The sequence below is a fragment of the Cataglyphis hispanica genome, chromosome 10 (assembly GCF_021464435.1).
Source record: "Cataglyphis hispanica isolate Lineage 1 chromosome 10, ULB_Chis1_1.0, whole genome shotgun sequence".
Classification (NCBI taxonomy): Eukaryota; Metazoa; Arthropoda; class Insecta; order Hymenoptera; family Formicidae; genus Cataglyphis; species Cataglyphis hispanica.
In genome coordinates this window covers 2,805,664-2,822,761 of record NC_065963.1, presented here as the reverse complement: position 1 = coordinate 2,822,761, position 17,098 = coordinate 2,805,664, and the positions used below count along the sequence as shown (strand labels likewise).

At 37.8% G+C, this 17,098-nt stretch overlaps 1 protein-coding gene across 7 annotated transcripts in view; it reads right to left on the bottom strand.

The window, feature by feature from the left end:
• The window catches only part of LOC126852534 (growth factor receptor-bound protein 14-like), a 293,126-nt gene that overhangs the window by 165,306 nt on the left and 110,722 nt on the right, over positions 1-17,098 (bottom strand). The gene's annotated exons all lie outside the window — the stretch shown is intronic.

The following is a 17,098-nucleotide window of genomic DNA, read 5'->3' as shown; positions in this document are numbered from 1 at the left end:
ACAATATATCATATATATATATCGTTCGCGCGCGCCAAGACGACACAAGTGCGCATATAATTACTCTGCATTCGCGAACGTATCTGCGATATTCCGAAAGTAACGAAGAGAGATTTACGCCTCCCGGTCGCGCGTTAACTGTCATGTGCTGGAGTTTATACCGCGGTTTGATCGTAACGCACAAGTTCGGCAAGCGCCGTTCTGGCAAGCACCGTTGGTGCGCTGGAGCGCGCTCGATGCCGTTGCATAATTGCATCGCTAGTATTAGCGAGCGCTAAAACCACTGCTATAAAATCGATTTTATCGCGAACGCAGCGGTGATTAAGAGATAGAAAGAGAAAGAGAGAGAGAGAGAGAGAGACGGTGTGCGAGGTGAAAAGTCACGCGTCTCATTGATCACATGAAAGCGCATTCAGCAAAAACTCACCTCGTCGATTCTCGTCAAAGGCGAAATTCGATAAAAAAATCTATGCGATAAAAAATGATTAATTTTTAAACACCACGGAGAAAATTTAAAATAATTTGCAACCAATAAAGCAATTCTTCACCTATAAAAAAATAATTTCCCTTTGATCATAAATGATTAATTTCTATCAAAAAATATAATTTTATTTAAGGTAATTTTAGTCTAAGGCCGGGTTCCAAATTAATTAAAAAATAAATAAATATAATTTATATAATAATAATAATAATAATATAATAACAGTAATAAAATATAATATAATAATTAAATAATATAAGAATATTATAATATAATAATATATAATAAAAAATATAAAAATAACATATAAAATATAAATATATAAATTCTTTATTAACTCTTTGTATATCCATAAATGCATGAAAAAAAAAAAAAATGCACGATTAAAGAATATATTTTCGAATATCGTTTAATAAAATGCATGATGGTGTGTTGATCGAAAGAATCTCGATTCGCGCAGGACAAGAAAACGCGAAAAGCGAACAAGAGAATGGAAAAATTTGTTTTCTTACCGAGAAAAGACTGACATTTGATCGGAAAGAGGACGGTCAACGATAGTAGATGGATGGCGAGAATTTCCATGGAACTTTGATTCAATACAACATTCGTAGCTATAAAAAGAAGAGGGCAGACAAAGATATCTTTCTCGAACGGAATTCGCCGCGATGTCGACGGAGAGAAGGATCGCTCGCAAAGGAATCCGTTCGCGAGCCCCACGACCGGACTGTGTCGACGGAATGCGAATGATAATAAAACGTATGTATACACACGCATATACGTTACATCGGTGGCGCAGCAGGGTTACGATAAATCGGGCTCGTGTTTTGCGTGGAGAGGGACTTTGAAAAACAATCGTTGCAGCGCGCGTATAAACCGACGAAAACAGATTCTGCGCGAATCTTTCCAATCAACAATGGTCGACGAGGGGCTGCAGCAATGATCGCGACGCAAATATCTCCAAGATGCAGCGAGCTATTGTCGTCGTGTTGCGAGAGTGATGTTTGGCTACTACTCGAATATATATATATATGAAAACATGGGGCGAGATTCGCGTGACGTGAAAAATGACTTAAAAATGAAAAATCTCTGCATAATTGGATTATATCGATTATCGACAACATTCTTGTATTATCGTTTTTATTGACTTTGCAAAAAATATTTCTACCATAATGCAAGAAATTTTCTAAAAATTCAGACATTTTTGTCTGAATTTTCGGATGTGGGTGTCCGAAAGAAATTTCAGACAATGTGTCTTTATCTGTGCAAAACCTGAGCATAATTTTTTTAAAGGAATTCGGAAATTAATTAAGTTTAAAATTAGTATTGATTCTTATGGAAAATTGCATATTGTATGCACTTATTAACAAATTTGACAAGGAGAAAATATTGCGAAAAAAAATTTTCTCATATATCAAGAAAACTCTATATTTATGCAAAATTTAATTTAAATTCACTTACTTTAAAAATTATCTACTGAAAATTGTAAAGAAATATTCTCTCTCTCTCTCTCTTTCTATAAATTACTCTTTTTTTTTATTTCTTATAGTCTTTACGTTACTTAAATTAAAGTTGAATTAAAAAATTATTGATTTATTAAAATTAAAAGTTAATTCTTTATTCATTAACAGCGAATCCAAACGCAAACTTATTGCACGACAATTAAAATATTCGCTTACGATCAACCATTTCCAAGATTATAATATTGTAATATTTTAATATTTTTGAATTCTCTCAACTTGTATAAAAAAAAAGTTAATAAATTAATATTAATGCATTTAAAAATAACTTTAAATTAAATTAAAAAGTTATTAACTTTTATAGTATATTGCTTTATGTGCTGTGAATATACAAGGTGTTCTTAAATAGGTGCGAAAAATTTTCCGAGATGATTCTTTGTCGAAAATGAAGGGAAGGTTAAACTCCTTCAAAGAGGAAGATAAAAATTGATTTTTTTTCAAATTTTGGACAAGAGAAAAATAAAATTTGATGGATTTTCGATTGGTAGAAAGGATATTTATTAATATTTTTTTAATCTTCCGTATCGTGGTAAATTGATGAAACATAACAACCTTTATTCAATTTTTTATTACAATTTTTTAATGGACAGAAATGTAATCATTTGAAAATATGAGTTGGAAAGCTTGATTTCTTTAGAAATTTTTTTATTTCTTTTATTTTCTTGGAAAATCAATAATTTTAGAAAAAAAAATGTTATCTTGCATAGCTACCGTGCTGAGGTTTCGAGTTACGTTGAATTTTAAAATAAAAAAGCAAGGAAAACAAAATTATAGTAAATGCTGGAAAAATAGGACAAAAACAACACAAAATTATAATTAAAAAAAAAAAAAATTAAATTTTATCTCCTCTCTTGAAGGAGCGTAACTTCTCAGGACGGGATATATGTTTATATGAAAGACCAGCCTTAATTTTCGGCAAAGAATCCACCTCCTAAAATTTTTCGCACTTATTTAGAAACACTTTGTATATAATTTATATTTATATCGCTGTGGGAGAAATGAATACAAAGCTCGCTGTGGAAGAAATGAATAAAGCTCGTTATTCGCGGGTAATTCACGGATCGCCGTCTACTTTAAGATCTCTCAGCAATTGGTATGTTACTTCACGACTACCATCGACACGACTTTCCAGCCTCGGGAAAAAGTTCCTTGGCAGATCGATCGAAAATCTAATACGTACAGACGTATATCGTGTCCCGCGAGGATCTTAATCTCCAGCTGACGCCCAACCGAGTGAGCTAAGGAAAAAGAGAGAAGGCTGGATCGATCAAGGATACATAACGTGCTCCTTTCGGAAAAATAGCCAGAAACGTCGAACGCGCTTCTACGACGACTGGATGGACGGCTGGAATCGAGGTCTGCGAGACGAAGAGGCACGATTAGAGAGAGAGGAACGACACGATCGACGAGATGTAGGCGACATGGTGATGCGCGCGCGAGAGAGAAAAGGAGGGAGGGTGGAGAGAGGGGAGAGGAGAGAATCGTACGTTCTTCCTCCCCCTCCCCCTCAACCCCCCCCCCTCCGCCTCACCGCATGCACGTACCACCACTAGTCATTTACATGGGTCAGCCATTAATCTTCCTGTAGTTCGCTAAATGACTGATGGACAGACGGACAGGTGTACGGGGCCCGCACTCTTTTGCACGCAGCGCGCCCTGCTCGCCGACGCCGATCACGAAACCCGCGTGCACTCGCGAACTGAATACAAGCGCGAGCGCAGAGAGCCGTGTGTGCACGTATCGTACATAATACATAGTGGTACGAATTCGCTCGCGTCGACACGGATTGCAATTTGACGGGGAGAGTGGAGGTAGACGGGTAATCTCCTCTCACACCGTACATACATACATACACATCGAGCTATACAAACGGCACAGTTGTAATTTGGATAGTCAGATCAGGCGCATGAAAGATGCCGATTCCGATTTTCGCGAAATACCTTAATTCGATTTTATGGTGCCTTTTAATATTCATCAAATACTATGCATATGGAATTAATTGAATTAAATTGAATATAATTGAAATATGAATTTGAATATAATCGATAGAAATTAATGAATTTATATTATATTAAAATTTATATTATATATATATATATAGATATATATTTAATTCGAGAGTAAACATTAAAACATATGATTGTGACAAGCTTTGACGTTTTCTAAAAATCAAGTTCAGGCTGTGAGCTGTGAAAATATAAGGATCAGAGAGAGAAAGAGAGAGAAAGAGAGAGATACTTGACGCATCTATAATATATTAAAACAAAGCTAAATGCCCTTTGACAAACGCACAATAACGTTGCAGTCGACGCTGCGTGGCCTGCGTGTACTTCTTCGACATCTCGCGAAAAAAAAGGTGCGGCGGCGAAATTTCCAGCATCCCGGCCGCGATTTCCGCGGCTTTCCCTCGTAAAACATATCCCGGGCAGCTTTCAGGTCGCGCCTTCAGGTGGGCCCGCGGTTTCCTAGATACTCCGTAATACTTCGTTTCGCCGTGAAACACGGCGGAAAATACGAGCCGCTCTCGTTACTCTTTTTCGCCTTTATCACAGGCCCCACGTATTTAATGGCGCAGTTAGAAAACGGGGCTAGCGAGAGAGAGAGAGAGAGAGAGAGAGAGAGAGAGAGATGGATATCTCAAAGGAGGAAGGAATGAGAAGGGTGAGGGACAAGGGGGAGGAGGGGAGGGAGGAGGGGAGAGATGCAGCAAGGGGTAGTCGGCAAGAGGTCTCTCGTCTCTCAGAGTGGTCGGCGGGTAATCAAATACTTTTTATTTCCGCGCGCCGCTCCTCTTTAATGATGGCGTCGGCATAACTTTATGGCCTGCCCGTCGATGGAAAACTCTTTACGGTCTCTCCTGTGGCCGGAGAGGGAGAGGGAGAGGGAGAGGGAGAACGAGCGAGTACAAAGTGACGCGAATCGATGCGTACTTAGCCACGCGTACGAGTATAGAGCGAGTGCGTATTAAAAAGGGAGGAAAAAAGAGGGAAAAGCGAACGACGCGCGCGCGCGCATGGCGTAAAGGTAAAGTTAATTTATTGTGTTCTCGAATAAAAATGCCGTGAAGTCGAGCTGCTTAAATTTACGCTCGCGGAAAGCTTAGCTGCTCGCGGAGAGAGTCGCGCGAATGCACGCGCGCGTCCGTAAAGGGGAAATAAATTATTATCTCTGCGCGAGCGAGAGAATGCTCCGAAGAATTTCTACGGTTTTCGCAGAATTACATCCGCGTGTAAATTGTAATAAAAAAATTATGTCGCAATTTTCTCAGATTCTCTCTCTGGTATATCTTCTGGATGTGGAAATATTTTCGAAGAAAAAAAAACATCAAAATTATCCCTTTAGATTATCCGAATGAAGAGCGAACTATCTTTGCATAAGTTTTTTGCGTCGTGTATAAATAATATTTGTTTACCAAGGATATTTCTTTTATAGAAGATCAAAATATGTACAATACATACAATGTATGTATATCCATACTAAAAAGAAGTTGTTAATTCGACTAAATCCGTTCAACTAATTATCACTTTTTTAATTAAAATATTTTAATTAAAATATTAAAATATTTCAATTAAAAAAATGATAATTAGTTTAACAGATTTAGTCAAATTAATAACTTTTTTTTCTCAGTGCAGAGAGTCCTCAAATTTTGTAAAAAAATCCCTGATCTTCTAGATATTTTTGTTTGAAACTTCAAGTAAAGAGAAAATCTTTTTTATGCAATTTTATATAATTAATTAATTAATTAATTACTTAATTAATAATTTTTCTTATTGCATGTGTTCTTTAATATTCTTCACCCATACAAAAGAAGAACACAGAGCTTTTCAAGTTTTAAGTTTAAATTTATAAATGTACTGAAAAAAAAAAAAAAAACAACTGAATAACTTTTGTAAGATAAGCATCTTGCACTTGTATATAAAATTTTCAAGAAAGAATATATATTGCATGTCCAAATAATATTTTGTTAAAACATTGAATATATTAAAAATATAGATATATATTTGTAATTAATATATTTGTATTTAAACATACATAATTTATATGGCTTGCCAACTGTTCAACAATATGAGATCAAAATTGTCAAAAAAAAATTTTTTTTTTTTCAAATTCCTCCCGACTCCTAATAAAATTCCATGAGAATTCCCCGATTTTTCAAGGAAAGAAAATCCCTGAATATGTTCCATGTTTTTCCAGATAATAGATACCCTGATATCTTTACGGCGTACTATATACCGAGGAATCGATATGCAGCAACCTAATATATGCGACCAGCGTAATCCCATCCTCGCTTCTTCTCACGCCATTTTACGCGCGGCTAATCGGCAAATCGCAGACCAGCGATTCTAATCCGCATTAATTCCCGGCGCTGATTAATTCCGGGATTATGCGCGCGTTATCTTCGCGCGATGACAACCGTTGTAAACGTATCCTCCTCCTCCTCCTCCTCTTCGGCTTGCTCGAACCTATCTTGTCCCAGATAGCGCGTCAAGTATTAACCCAAATACACGTTCTACTGTCTTTATCTCTCTCTCTCTCTCTCTCTCTCTCTCTCTCTCTCTCTCTCTCTCTCTCTCTCTCTTTTCCCCCTCGCGGTCCATTCCCACGCACGTCTACGTCTGTATATGTGCCGCCAGTACTCGCGAGATCGTAGATAATCCTTGACATTTTTACGACGTCAAAATGGCAGGCGCGTCTTTGCCAACGAGACATATGTTGCCGCGCCCCCGTCACTCGAAAAGTAAGACGATAATAAAGATCACCCTGTGTGTGACTCGGAGGTCGCGAGCGCAACCGCGTGATGCAACCGACAAAGAAAATGTTGCCGGGCTCCTTTTTAGGCGCTCGCCCAGATTCCTGATTTTGCGACACCACTTGTATTTGTCACATCTCGAAAACAACGCCATTTGAATCAAATTTCTGGAAAAGTGAAATTCCCATTAAAATGCAAATAAATTCACAATCTCCACTGACATCTGTTCGTGGGCGTCCGATATAGACGTAGATTGATCTTCTCCGGCGGATATTATCGCATCGAGATTCATTCTTACATTTATTCCTTGCTCATTATACGATTTATCGCGTCACTGTCTTTGCGAGAAGGGCGCGGCAAACATATTTATGTACTCTCTGTACTATCTTTTCTCGCGTATCACGAATGCGCAAGGAAATCTTCTTTTGAAAGGCGCGAGATGATTTACGGCGCTTCTCTCATCTATCCCCCTCCCCCCCACCCACCTTGTCGAGCCGTCTCGTTCAACGACAAGTAGATCGCGTTGGATTTCAAAAACACAAAATGCCGAACATGCCATAATTTATAGAACAAGGTGTCCCAGAATTAGTTCAATAAACTTCAGATGATTATAAAAAACAGTCAATTTTATCAATAAACTCGTGTCCGCAAATCAGCTGTTTTGACGCTAGATGATCAGAGACTAACAAAGGCACAAATTAAAAAAAAAAAAAATTTTTTCAAAATGTTATTACGTTTGATATTATGTATGCTAATGTGGTTAAATAGAGATTTGTATGAAACTTTTATATAAACCTTTTTTTTTTTACATCGAGACAAGTAAAAAGCTCTATATGAGAGATGATTTCACTCCCTAAAATTGTTTTTAGGTCGCAATTGGTAATTTCTAAATTCATTTATTTACCCCCTCCCGCCCCTACACCTGTATAAAGTTTCATGAAAATCAGAATTTTCGGATTTGTGCGAGGTTCCATTATTAGTTTCTGATTCTCTAGTGCCAAAATGGTTCATTTGCGGATACGATTTATTAGCAAAATTAAATAGCTTATTTTGGTGTCCCTTATAACCACCTGAAGTTTGTCAATTCTAGGACACCCTGTATAAACCCTGTATATTACATAATTAAGAAATAATTGGGCACTAATTTTAAGAACAAAATATATGAAAAACATAAATTTGCGGGCAAGATAACTGGCGCCTGATATGGATTTCAATTATTCCAGTCACATACGTTGAGTTTTCATTATCATCAGACAGTTACCGCAATATATTAAACAAAGTAGGAAGATGAAAAGTCAGAGATACTCTAGTAATTTCAGCACTTCCGGGTCCCGGGCTGATCGAGCGAAATTCCTATTTACAAATTCCCGCTGACAGGGCGCGACGATTTACGCCATTCACATGCCGTGTCGTTTCGGCGTCGCAATTAAAATTTCAAATCGACCATCGATATATGCTAATGCGGCATCGATCCACCCACGCGCGTACACCATTCACGCATACACGTGCGCGAAAGCACACCCCGTGTATAATAAACGGGTGAACCTCTCTTCGATCGGCGCTGTATATGAATTAATATGCTTCTATGCTAATTCCTGTTACGACTATGCGCCGCTCTCGTGTACTCGCGAATTCTCTCTCTCTCTCTCTCTCTCTCTCGTTTGCCCACGCGGCCATACATATTACGCGAGCGTTACCGTAAACGTCAGCTTAACATAAAACACAGGAATACGCTCGAAGGCTGGCGCAGTAAAATTTCAAATTCCGTACGCGTGTTCGAGTATGTTTAACCCTCCAAGCGCATATTCAATAAAGAAAATCTTTCATTAATGGCTTTATTAAGTAGCTATGCGTGTTCGCTATCTTCCCAACGCTCATTCATTAATAATAAATCACGGATGAATGGTTTATTTTAATAATCGACGATAAGCCCCCCCCTTTCTCGTCTGCCTTTCGAATATTCCGAATGAAAATTTCGCAACATCGGGGAGAGCACGCGGGCGGTTCTTTTTATCCACCGTAAAAAGTTTCCCGCGGATACATTTCCCGGCGTATAGTAAAAAAAAACTTGCCGCTTGACCGCGCCGGCTCCTCCGCCGCAGTTTTTCGCCGGCCACTAAACGTCCGCTCGGACATTCGGAAAATCATAAGTAGGGAAAAAGCTTCCCTAACGTAAAAATGTTGTCTCCAAGCGAGGGTCCAACCGTAAAACCATGCGCGTTTTCCCTCAGCTTTCCCTTCCCTCTTTACCCGAGATATTACCCGAGTCTCTCCGCAACAAGGGCAGGCACAGCGACGTATATCCGGTATCAATCGTCAACGTAAAATGTTACCGCCCTAACATACGTTAGAATTTCTTCTCAATATATCGAAAATTATAGCAGTTTTTTAAAAAATGCAATTTCGCCAAGGACCTCGGGATGTTTATCGTGCTTTCTCCAACATCTTTCAGAGTGTCTCTATTCAAATCTTGTAAAAAATATTCCCTGATCTTCCAGATATTTTTGTTTAAAATTCCAGGTAGAGAGAGAAACACATTTTAAAGATGTTTTGGCTGTACAGTAGGAAAAACTGTCAATTAAAAAAAATTATATTTCTTACTGTTTGAAAAAATCAAATAAATAAATCCGATTATTAAAAAGAATTAAAGTACCACAAAATAATGTATTTTAACGTCTTCGTAAAAGAAATTAATTGTAATTAATATTTTTAAAAGTTAGATAATAAAAGATGCGCGCTTTGCACAATCCGGCCTTCGCCACGATTCTGTCAAATCTCGAGACGTACGTGCCATTCGTTATCTCGACGTTGCTGCCCGAGATGTGACAAGAAAAACCACCGAGATCTCGCTCGCTAGTTTGTGCGCATCAGCAGCAACTTTTTTCGCGCATCATCGAGAGTTTGTCAACGTTTATGGTATAGTCGCTATTTACGGATGAACACCGGCAAAAACATTTGGCACGAACAAATCGAGACGACGCAGCTCAACAGATTTTCTTCGTCGCTAGTTTAGAGATATGAGGAAAAGGGGAACGTGGGGTTGATGGAGCAGGAGGCGTTCCTTCGCTCGCCTCTTCTTATTCGTAACGAAGAGCGGATAAATGAGGAGAAAATGCGCGATGTACGAAGGAAAGGCAGCGGCAAAACAACCATCGCGCGAGAAAGCGCGGCTGCGGAAGAAGTACTTACTTGGAATGATGTCAAGAAGTTTGGGTCTTGGCCGCGTATATATGCTACGTCGAGGGTACTCGATACACGAAATCGTAAAGATTCTTCGAAGGACTCATTCTCGCGCAAATCGCGAGGTAGAAGAATAAACTTTGCCTCAACGATATCGGACGACGAGTTAAGTTGATCTCGCGCGTTTTTTCGAAGGAAAGTCCGCTCGCCGGCAGCGGCGACGGAAGGCGTAGGAGACCGGAAGAGCGACTATTCCTCCAACGGGAAGTGTCACTTTCCTGTTTACACGATGAGTATGCCAGGTTTTTTCTTTCGGTCGATTTGGCGGGAAACAAGACAGAAATTCTTCGACTAAGAAAAAATTTTTTTGACAGCTGATACATCGGACATTTGACAGCTGATACTACACTGGAGTGAAAAAATAATGACAAATTCAAGATTTCCGTGAATATATAAAGAATATAAAAGCTATTTGTTCAATTTGCTTCTGAAATAATTTATTTATATTTTATTTAATAATAAATTTAATAATAAATATATTTTATTAAATAATAAAAATAGTTTAAAATATTTTTCTTTTTTTTTACGTTAGTAGTATTATTTAAATTCGCCTTTAATGTATAAAAAAAAAATTTCCATTTAAATTTCTTATTATTTTTCTCTTTTAAAATGACCATAAAATATATTTTATGATATATATATATTATACTTATACATTTTGCTATTTTTTTAGAAACATTTTTGAACACTAAAATTGCAATTCTATCCATGATTTTCGATCGCTCGATGCTATATCTCTGGCTGCTAGCAACATGTTAGTTGAGAACGATGCGAGTTTCGCATTTTTAAAAAAATTATCGTTATAATTGGTCGTCACCGATAACAAAATTAGTCTCGACCGCTTGTCATCCTATACTATGTATACGACAATTCAACAAGGAAGAACATCGATCGCCCGCTGCGTATATGTTTGTTACACAGTGTCCATTTTATTTTGAAAAATAAATAAATTAATGTTACCATCGAGTATATATATACAAGATTAATGAAGCTGCAATCAATCGGCAGAAGCGGACGATTAATTAACTCGCGAATAACCAAGCAGACGCTGTCCCACTCGATAGATTTATCGCACGTAAAAAAAAAAAAAATTCCACGAATTATCTTCATGTCGCATCATTAAAGGGCACGTTCGGCCGCGGCGAAGATTCTCGTGCTTTAAGAGTTCCCCGGGAAGGGGTGGACGCTGTGCTTGGAAAGGTGGAAAACTCCAAGATTGATGACGGCGCGACTCCACTGACAGTCGGGTCGCGCAGGGTAAAACGCGAAAGATACTGTTTGAAAATCAATGGCGCCGAGTGTGGCGAAAAAACAAGCGAGCAGTCGGCGAGGAGTGTATCTCGAGGACAGTCGCTGAAGAGAGTGACTCGGTGAAACCGAGGCTTCGTTCCATCACAGTCGCCGAAGTCATTCCCGTGGGAGGAAGAGAGGAAACCGTTGCTTTTTCTTCTTTTTTTCTTTTTTGGGAAAAATACCGCGAGGCATACATCATATCTCACCCACTTTCCTGACTCTGCGTGGAAGGCTTTTTTCGTTCTGCTCTCGGTGCGATAATTTCAGATGAAAAATTGAACAAGGTGGCGCGAGGACAAGGAATTTTATAGAAACGTTGAACAATGTACTTGTCACTATTAGTCCAACATGATACGAAAAATAGCTAGTGCCTAATTGAGAAGAAACTTTAGCGATGCACACTATAATAGTATACAGGATGGCCCATTTTAGTTTATTCACTCAAATATCTCAAAATCTACAAGTTTTAGAAGAAACTTTTTAGACAAAAGTTGTTTGGTTCTGAGGGAAAAGGAAGATAGGAATATTAGTTAGATCTTAGATGGCGTTGTCAAGGTCATATCAAGGTCACTTTTAATTTTTTTAATAGAAATCCCCATTTTTCAATGCACATTTTTCTAACTTATTTCAAGAGCTTTTCAAAACACTATAATAAAGTATTTTTTTAATTATTTATCCTAATCTGATATATTTTGATATAAAATATAAGATATCTCATAAAATATTTAATTTTCGATAATGTCATCGTAATACTTTAATGTATAAATTAATAAGATGAGTTAATTGATGTAAAAAATACAAATTACTGTTTAAAAAAAATACATTGTAAATTAGATACTTTTTAAAAACAATTATTTTCATTTAACACCATCCGCTTTAATGTGCGAGATATATTTGTGGTATTCGATGAAAGATAAATTAAAAGGCCCGCTCATTTTTAATCTAAAATTCCTGTTAACCTAACAAGGTCATTGTGCTGCTCTTGGAGGATATCAAAGATTGTATTCCGAGCAGATACGCCGTAATTTGTTGGGAATATGGAGAACACGTAGCTCGCGAGAGCGAGTCGGAGATGGGGAGGAACGCCCGGGGCTAATTAACTGTATAATTAATCGAGCGAGCGAGCGAGCGAACGAGCTCTCGGGCGTAAGTAGCTCCAGGCTGTCAGACGCAGAAGAGCCGTCTGACCGATGTCTCCCTGTCGGCTTCCTCATCCTGCCGCGCCCCTGCTTTGAGCCTTTGTCACGAATCTCATGAATTGGGAACTATCCTCGAAACAATCACGATCCGCTCCCGCGAATCACGAAGCCTCCGAGCATTTTCCCGTCATCTACGACGATTCAACGCGCCTACCACATCTCATATATACGGAGGGCATCTTAGAATTATCAGCATTGTCAAATATCAGAAAGAAGAATCAATTATTAAAAAGAATGGTATCTGATAATGGTTGAAAATTCAAAAATTTTCCAAAATTATAAATATCTTGACTTCTAGAATTTTCTCCCCTTTTTTTTTCAAAAATTCATAATTGTATTTATTATATTTCAAGTTGAATGTTTGAAGAATAACATGAAAGTGAAAAAAGCGACAGAAACATTTTTTCTCCTAATAATTAAAATAAATGTATAATTAAGTAAATAATTAAAATAATAAATTTAATAAATAATTGAAATTTCTATTGGACACGTGAAAAAAATGACCGATAGAGCGATGGACACGTGTAGATGTCAAATAAAAAAAAAAAAAGGCTGTTAATGAGTGAGGATACGTGAAAGAAAGAAAAAATGAATGATGAAAAACATCCTTTATCTCGCGCACTTGTACATTCCTTTTAATTAAAGCGAGCTGCCTCATCAACTTGCCATGTACGGGAGATATATAGTCTCGCGAAAGTTAATTCGGACTAATTTTCTCACGTAATTCATGCGTTTATCTTCCTGTAAATATCTGCAACATTATTCTTTTATTCTTCGTTTCGTATAATGGCTTTCGTATTAATCTTAATGGAGAAAAATTTTTCAATTTTTCAAAAACTGTGAGAGAGAGAGAGAGAGAGAGAGAGAGAGAGAGTGATGGAAGGAGAGAGAGAGAAAAGCAGGTTCTAACATAAGTGAAAAATCAATCCCTCAAACTCCAGCTGATACGTATGACCTGTACCGATCGTGCATCAGGATTGCTCGGGAAGAGAGATAGATGCTGAAAGAGGGGGGAAAAAAAAAGGAGAAAGAAAGAGCGAAGGCAATAAATGGAAAAGCAATAAATGGATATGCAAATTGGAAAAAGAGCTCCGATTACACAGAGTGCATTACCGGATAGATTATTCGGCTTTTCAAAGAGAAACTGCACGCGTAGAATGAATAACAGCGAGAATACCAGAGAGAGAGCCGTAGAGGGGAACGGAACAAATAGATATAGAAAAGGGGATACACGTACACACACACACACACACACACACGCACGCACGCACGCACGCACGCACGCACGCACGCACGCACGCACGCACGCACGCACGCACGCACGCACGCACGCACGCACGCACGCACGCACGCACGCACGCACACACGCACACACACACACACACAAACGCATACGACATACGCGCGCCACTACGAATAGAAGGGCGGATGCTGCCGCTGCTGTTGCCGGGCTAAGCCGATTCCGCATATCTCTTGCAATTTGCAAATGAGCGACGAAACCGGATAACCTACCTCTAACTTCGACCAATTTTCAAACGCCATTCTCTCCCTACAGAATACACCCCCGTGCCGCAGGGCATATGGAGAACGCGATCGATACCGCATACGTTTCGACATATATGTACGTATTCAAATAACAACGATGCGGCTTGTCAAGAAGTGATTCTGATCTGCGATAGTTGCGATCGTCATGGGGATTTAAAAGCAAATATAATACTTAAAAATACAAAAATGTATATATGTATATATAAAATGACATATACAGGGTGCATTTAAATTAATAAAAAACACATCTAAATATCATAAAAACGAAGCATTTTATAAAAAAATGTTTCAGACAAAAGTATTACGATAAGATTGTCGAAAACTAAATATTTTACGAGATATTTTATATTTTTTTAATATTTTATATCAAAATATGTTAGATTATAAAATAGTGTAGATATAAAATAACTCGAAAAATACTTAACAAAAAAATAATTTATTATAGAATTTTGAAAAGGTCTCAAGAAGAGTTAAGAATAAAATAAAAAATAATCCCATTAAAAAAAAAATAATAATAATAATAAAGTTAACCTTCAAATAAAAATAAATAAATGCCACACTCTGTATATGTTTTACTAAAAAGTTGCAATCTCTCGAAAATGTATCATTTTATAAAAAGGAAAAAAAGAAAAAAAGATTTAGAAATAATCTTTGATACGAAATAAGTGATACAAAATAAAAAATCTAATATATTAATATAAATAATTCTAAAAATAACAGAATTAGACAGAGACGACGGATGGTTACCCTTTTTATCAAGGGAATACCGGCGATGGGCAGCTGCCAGGATCGCGACACGCGCGAGCGACACGTGGGGCCAGCAAACGTGTCCGGTATTATTCTCGCGTCGGACGTATATCGTGCGTGTACATTGTGCGTGCGTGCTGCGTGCGGCATCGCGAACGCGCGCGTGCGTATTCCGCTGTCAGCTGCCGCTCACAATAGAGACGACGCGACGCTTCGCCAAAAACGGAGGCCCATTGTTGGACTCTAATTGGCGTGCGCAATCCACGACAATACCTGGCTTTCTCCTCTCCCCCCCCCTCATTCACCTCATCCTCACGCTCTACCTCGATCGATCCCTGGATCGATAAGTACACTCTCGTTCCGCGTTCGTCACGCGTATCTTTACATAGTTACTTATTAATCCGTTTCTCTCTCTTTCTTTCTCTCTCATCGGCCGCGGACGGCCGACAACAGAGAAGGCTAAACGTGACACAGCAATTTAACGCGTTGCACCGCTATCATTAGATTAATTAATTTAATTAGCCTAATATACGGAGGATGCCGCGTCATCTCTCAATTATGGATGGGCTTCGATTAATACGGAATCGATACTTGTTTGTAATGAAAATTTTGTGTCCCTAATTCTTTTATGACAAAAATATCATCAATTTTTGATGCTTTTGACGAAGGGAAAATCAAATGATCCGCAGATCATGCCCAAATCTCTGCTACTTCGTATAACGTAAAAAGAAAGCAAAAGAAAAGAAGAGGTACAAAAAAAAAAAATAATCCTCTTCCCCCCTTCCAACACGAATCGAAGAAAATATCGATAGATTTTCGCGGATGACGTAAGTTGAGCTCACATTATCGTTAGTACGATAACCGTGTCGTAATCAACGATTTCGTTTTTTCGAGGAGAGGGAGTAGCAGCTTGAAAAACAAGCATTAAAGGGGAGAGGTGTAAAAGGAAAAATCGTTGTCACTCCCCCTCTGGAGAATCGAATTCGGCGAGTATAACGAGACGAAACACGGTCGCTAGGCTGTTGCGCGAGTCGGATACACACAAGGCTGATCGTCAATTTCATCGTCGTCGTTAATACCGTGTGTCCGCGGAGCGAACGATAATTATTGGCGAACAACCACCGTAAATTATCCTGCGACGATGACGTAGCGCCACGGTTTATTGCTAATATTTTCCCAGACGACGGACGAACGCGACAGACTAATAGTTACTTTCGCAACGAAAAACGCTGCGCCGCCGGGATAATTGAAAAGAGAGAAACGTAAAAAGGAAGAGAGAGAGAGAGAGAGAGAAAATAAATAAGCGCTTTCCAATGTAAAAGAAGGAACAAAACAATCGGCGTTGTATTCACCGTACGTGTTACAACAATGAATTAAATTGCACGTGGAAGATTTCTTTCAGCCTCGCCCCAGAATTCGTTGATAAGAAAGAGCGTCTCCCTCTCGAATGTACCCGCAAGAGAGTTTCATATCCTTCATCCGGATGAAAACCAGTCATTTGTCTCTATGGCGCGATGAGATTACGCAAGTTTTGCTGGAAATTTCCATAAGCGGATTACCCCGCTTAACGGTCGCGATAGAATTTAAGGGGAGTAAGGTGGGTAAGGGGAGTTGGACAATTGAAAAAAATCGAAATCACTTCCTCCAAAAGTAATCTCACTACTGAGTGTCTATCTCAAATCTTCCGGAAAAAAATTTCCCTGCAAATTCCTCGATCGTCCAGGTATTTTTGTGCAAAGTTCCAGGGAATATTTTAAAGAATTTTTTCATGCAATTTCCTAAAATTAGTTTTTTTTATTATACGCGTTTTTTAATCTTTTTCAAAAAAAAAAAAAAAAAAAAAAAAAAAGTTTCAAGTGTTAGATTTACAAAATGTACTGAAAAAAAGTAATTTTTGTTAAAATAAAAATGCCTGACTTGCATTTTAATTTTTTGTCATTAAAAATTAAAATAAAGTATATATATTGCATATTAAAATTGTCATTAAAAATTAAAATAAAGTATATATATTGCATATTTAATATTAAATATATAAACAGAGAGAAATACATATTTATAATATATTTTAAACACATAATTCACACTTGGCTTATTAACAGAATGCCATTGCTTATATTATAAAAGAAAAATTCGAAAAATTCAAAAATTAAAAAATTAAAAAAAAAAAAAAAAAGTTTTCAAAAAATTCCCTTAATCCCAATCATATTCCTTGATTCCTCCAGGCATAAAAAATTCGCCAAAAATTTCAGATTTCAGGAAAATTTCAGGAAACAATATTTTCGATAACCGTAATCAATATCTATATATTCGCGCAATCGATAATTAA